This window comes from Dipodomys ordii, unplaced genomic scaffold (assembly GCF_000151885.1).
Source record: "Dipodomys ordii isolate 6190 unplaced genomic scaffold, Dord_2.0 Scaffold22, whole genome shotgun sequence".
NCBI lineage: Eukaryota > Metazoa > Chordata > Mammalia > Rodentia > Heteromyidae > Dipodomys > Dipodomys ordii.
The window spans coordinates 3,790,696-3,796,601 of record NW_012267238.1 but is presented as its reverse complement, the minus strand read 5'-3'; positions in this window follow the sequence as shown (position 1 = coordinate 3,796,601).

The window sequence follows — 5,906 nt, the reverse complement described above, 5'->3', positions numbered from 1 at the left end:
TAGTGTATGGAAAGGTAGAAATTAACAACAAAAGATAGAAGTAGGAAGAGCCAAATGAAAATGTTAGAACTGAAAGTATAATAAAGTAAAAATTTCACTGATGGACTCTTAGCAGGATTGAGATGACAAAGGAAAGAGGGAATTTGGAAATAGAGCTGTTGAAATTATCTAATCTGATAAATTATCTAATCTGATGTTTTTTTTAATGATCTGAGCCTCAGGGAAGCAGTTTCAAAGTCAGGCCAGCAAAATTCCAGGAGGAAAAAAGTATTTGAAGAAATAATTATGCTTGATATTATTACTATTATTATTACTGTTATCATCAGGCTGGCAGGACCCTTACAGCTTTTTTGGGTCAGAAGCTGGCAATGTTTGCTGGTGCAATTCAAAGCTGCCACTATTGGTTTCCTTTTGGCTCCTTGTCTCTCAAACTTGAGGAATAAAATTCACGGACAATGAAGAGTGAGCACAAAAGTATGAAATTTATTCAAGTGAGAAATTTATTCTCACTTGAAGGATACCAAGAGAGGGTTGCCAATCAGTTTTCTGGATCCTAGAGGGGTTTTTTGTTATTTTATAATTGGTATAGGTTTGAATATTGGCTAACTTTTATGATAATTAAATGCTCAGAAAGTGATTTGCTCACTGATCAGGCTAGGACATTTTTATGGGTTGCACCCTTTAGGCCACTGGGGTTTGAAATGTACCTATAGTTCCTGTCCTGTTCCATCTTCTCTTCCTCCACCTGAGACAGAGAAAAAGAGTGTTGGAAATGATTTTTACAGGGCAGCTAATACTTTTCTATCTACCTAGGGGAGTCTTTTACAAATTCTTTGGAAGGAAGATTGAAAGCTTTCCTCCAAAGATCTTGAATAATATGAAGATTTAACATTATATTAGAGATTCTAGCTAAGTCAATTAGACTGAATGAATAAATAAATAATGGAAAACAAAAAGCATCCAAATTGGAATAGAAAGCAAATTATCTCTATTTCCAGGTCCTATGATCATCTGTAACTTAAATTGTAAGAAATATACAAAAATACTATTTGAACTAATGAACAGATCAAACAAGATTTCAGGATACAAGACCAAAATACACAAATCAATTGTATTTCTATATACCTGATGTAAACAATTGAAAATAAAGGATTAAAAAAGCACAATAATATTTTTTAAAAGGAAAACATTTATCTAAGATGCCCAGAATAAGAAAATCTATATAAATGGAAAGCACATTAATGGTTCTCCATTAATTAACAGTCACAGGAGTGACTGTTAATGAATCCAGTGTCTCTTTTTGGAATGCAGAAAATATTCATAACTTATACTGTGGAGAGCTTTGTGAATATAGTCTCCACCTTGGGATGGTTTGGCTTAAATTTTTTAATTTTACAAGGGTATAAAAATGATATGTATTTATAGAAACTATAGAGAGGTTGTGTGTGTGTGTGTCTGTGTGTGTGTGTGCACATGAGTGTACACACTAGTACTAGAGCTTGAACTCAGTGCTTAGACACTGTCCCTGAGCTTCTTTGGTCAAGGCTAGCACTCTACCACTTGAGCCATAGCTCCAACTTCTATTTTTCTGGTAGTTAATTGAAAATAAGAGTCTTAGAGACTCCTGCCTGGGCTGGTTTCCAACCATGAGCCTCTAATCTCAGCCTCCTGAGTAGATAGGATTATAGGCAAGGGCCACCAGCACCAGAACATAGTCTGAATTTTTAATTTTGATTTTTTCCCAGTTTAGTAGTTGCTATATGTTAGTCTCTTGTAATTTTGAATGTAGATAGTAAGTCATAACTCTTAGCCATACCATCACAATCGACAGTGTTGCTTAGCTGTGATGTTCAGGAGGGTAAGTGTATAAAACAGATTTTCAGCTTAGGATATTTTCAAGCTAAATGTCATGGTGAATTCCTATAATCCCAATATATTTTCAATTTACTTATGAGTTTATCAAGATTCAACCCCATTGTACGTTGAAGAACATCTACCTGTTCTTCATACTAAAAACAAAAACAAAACCCACTTTCTTGTACACTAAAGATGAACTTTATAGTATGAAAATAGCATTTACAACATGGTAAAAGTGAAATTTTTTGACAGGTGCTGGTGGTTCACACCTGTAATCCTAGCTACCCAGAGGCTGGGATCTGAGGATAAAGGTTTGAAGCCAGCTCAGGTAGGAAAGTCCATGAGAGGGCTGGGAAGGTGGCTCAGTGGTAGAGCGCTTGCCTTGCATGCGTGAGGCCCTGGGTTCGATTCCTCAGCACCACATAAGAAAAAAGAAAAAAGCCGGAAGTGGCGCTGTGGCTCAAGTGGTAGAGCACTAGCCCTGAGCTAAAGAGCTGAGGGACAGCGCCCAGGCCCAGAGTTCAGCCCCACGACCTGACTCAAAAAAAAAAGAAAGAAAGAAAGTCTACGAGACTTCAATTAAGTAGGAGAAAGCTGGAAGTGGTGCTGTGGTTCATAGAAGGAAAAGCTCAGGGACAACACCCAGGTCCTGAGTTCAAGCTCCACAACTGACAAAAACAAGTGGAGTTTTTTAGTGGTACTGGATTTGAACTCAGAACACTGCTTTCTAGACACTGGTGTTCTACCACTTGAGCTACATCTCCAGTTCTGTGGATTAAAGAAAAAAAGTGTAGGAAGTGGCACTGTGGCTCAAGTGGTAGAGCGCTCGCCTTGAGCTGAAGAGCTGAGGGACAGAGCCCAGGCCCAGAGTTCAAGCCCCATGACCAACCAAAAAAAAAAAATAATAAAAAAATTGTAACTTAATTTTTAATTTTTTTTCTGCTAGTCCGGGGGTTTGAACTCAGGGCCTGGGTACTGTCCTGAGTTTTTTTTGCTCAATCAATGCTAGCACTCTACCATGTGAGCCACAGCTCCCTTTTTTGTTTTTTGTTTTCATTTTTGGGGATTTGTTTTTTTGGTTAATTGGAGATAACCGACTTGCCTTCCTATGGTGATTTCAAACTGTGATCCTCAGATCTCAGCCTCCTGAGTAGCTAGGGATACAGGTGTGAGCCACAGGAGCCCAGCTATATTTCTAAAATAAAAATGGGATTGTTATTATTAAAGTATTGTACAGAGGGATTGCCATTTCATAAGTCAGGTAATGAGTACATTTCTTTGGACAATGTCACCCCTCCCTTCACTTCCCCCAAGTTTCCCCCTCCCATCCCTGCCCACAAGTTACCCAGGTCATTTTCCACATAGTGTATACTGAATAGCATGATTGCATTTATTCATCCTTCCTCTTTCCCTTTCTGTGCCCTTCTTTGCCTCCCCCAAAGGAAAAAAAAAGCAAAAACAAGCACACACACACTCCCCACCAACAGTAACAGAAAAAAACCAACCCATTTCCATTTCCTGGAATTTTCTCAATAGATAGTATTTTTTGGGGGGGGGTCTAGTCGTGGGGCCTGAACTCTGGGCCTGGGCACTGTCTGTCAGCTCTTCAGCTCAAGGCTAGCGCTCTACCACTTGAGCCACAGCACCACTTCCGGCTTTTTTCTTATGTGGTGCTGAGGAATTGAACCCAGGGCCTCATGCATGCAAGGCAAGCACTCTACCACTGGGCCACCTTCCCAGCCCTAATAGATAGTATTTTAAATGTTTAGAGAAGTTACACCTTTGTGTTCTCCCCTCAGGGTATCCTCCTTTAGTGTGAGAATTTGTGTGTGAATGACTATAGTCCTCTATAGTTTATCATATATCTTAATTTTTTTAAATAGAAAATACTTAGGAATAAATTGAACCATATTGTATTGTATTGTCTGTTCTACTTGGGAGAAGTGACACCCCAATCACACTAAGAAAAATTAGCACCCGGATCTTGATTTCTGAATACTCTTCATTAAAAGGATTCAGGGCTTCTTGGGAGACTAGAGCTAGGAATGTACAAAATGATCTGGAATTTCTCCTAGCAAAGTGTGGAAGCATTGAGGAGATGAAGGGGACAGACACGTCAGGAGGACACAAATGAGCCACGGTGAAGGAGATGAAAATGAAGAAACAAATTGAGCGAAATGGAAAGCCCTATCACAATAGAATGTCAACGAAGAGTAATGATGTATTATCAATTACTCCATATGAAATACTCACTAGCTTCGTGATGGAGAAACTTGACAAACATCATTTGGCCAAGTAATTAAGTTGATACCACCAGCAATAACAAATCCTGATAAGAAAAACAAGTCGTTTAAATAAGGATACAGGTGGACCTGTTGCAACAATGAGAAGTACAAGTTGTCATGTCCAAAACGAACTTTACAACTTTGGGGCACGGGGAAGATTGGGTGCGGGGGGGGGGGCAGGGGGAAGATGGAAAAAAACATTAGAAAAAAAAAGTTCAAGAGACTCCTTCTCATCTGGAGAATGGTGGTGCACACCTGTTATCACACTATCTTGCCCATGTAATTGTAACCCCTCTGTACAGTATTTTCACAATAAAAAATACAAAAAAACAACAAATCCTGATAAGAGGCATTGAGAATAACAATCAAATGTCACGTTTCTGCCAAAGTTGTAACTACTCTCATGATTAACGACATGATGGTAGGGATTAAGAATTCAGAACAGGTCTATCCTGCATGAGTTCAGTTCTCTGCTCTATCACTTACCAACTATATACTTTGATTGTGTTAGACTTGGATCTTCAGAAACAGATGCTGAGATGGAGTTTGGAGTGCAAGATGTTTATTAAGAATCAATAAGTATGAAAGGGTGAAGAAGCCAGAAAGGTCAAAGAGGACCGACAAAGCCTTGAGCAAGGTAATAGGAGTTTTGGAGCTAGTATGATTGCCTGTCAGAGTTGTGTCACTTGAGTCCTAAATGGCCAGCCTGGATTCTGCACTTCCTCTCCTGGACTTGGGCTGCTAAGGAAAGAAACTGTGAGGTTACTTTCTTTTGAAGGGGAAGGGGGAGAGACGGGGGCGGGGGTGGTTATGGGGCTTGAACTCTGGGCCTGGGCACTGTCCTTGAGGTCTTCAGCTCAAGGCTAGCACTCTACCATTTTGAGCCACAGCATCACTTGCAGGGGCTGGCTTTGAACCACTATCCTCAGATCTCAGCCTCCTGAGTAGCTAAGATTACAGGTATGAGCCACTGGGGCCTGGCTAAATGTGAGGTTACTTTCTACTACAGAACAGACTTGACAGAGCCAACCAAGGAAAGATATTTGTGACTTTCTCCTTGCAGTTGTGCAGCAGTCCTTCCCTTACGTGATGCTTTGCATGGTATATCTCCATGTGCAGCATAAGTAGTGGTCAGCTATACCTGGCTCACAAATGCTGATTTTGAGTGTCTGTACCCCAGAAATTCCAAGATAACATCTAGGTATGTTGAAATTGCCTTTGTGGGATAATATACACCACAAATCAGCAAATTCTACAAATCAGGACCTTTTTGTTTGTCTTCAACAGATTTGCTTTTAATCTGGACACTACTGAATGCTGTCTAAAAGTGGGTAACATTGGGTAGCCTGTCTGCACTTCAATCTTCTCATTTATAATATGGGGCTAATCATACCACTTACATCATAGAATCAGCATAAAAATAAAATGAGTTTATAGATACATAATCATATATACACAATTATACATACATAATTATAGATGTATATATTGCTTGGGATAGCAACCTATCACACAGGAAGCACTCGGTATTATTACTGTAATTATTATTACTATTATTGCCATTAAAAATAGTGTTAGAGAATGTAGGGGCTGGGAAGGTGGCTCAGTGGTAGAGCGCTTGCCTTGCATGCATGAACTCTGGGTTTGATTCCTCAGCACCATATAAGCAGAAAAAGCCAGAAGAGGCGCTATGGCTCAAGTGGTAGAGTGCTAGCCTTGAGCTGAAGAGCTGAGGGACAGTGCCCAGGCCCAGAGTTCAGGCCC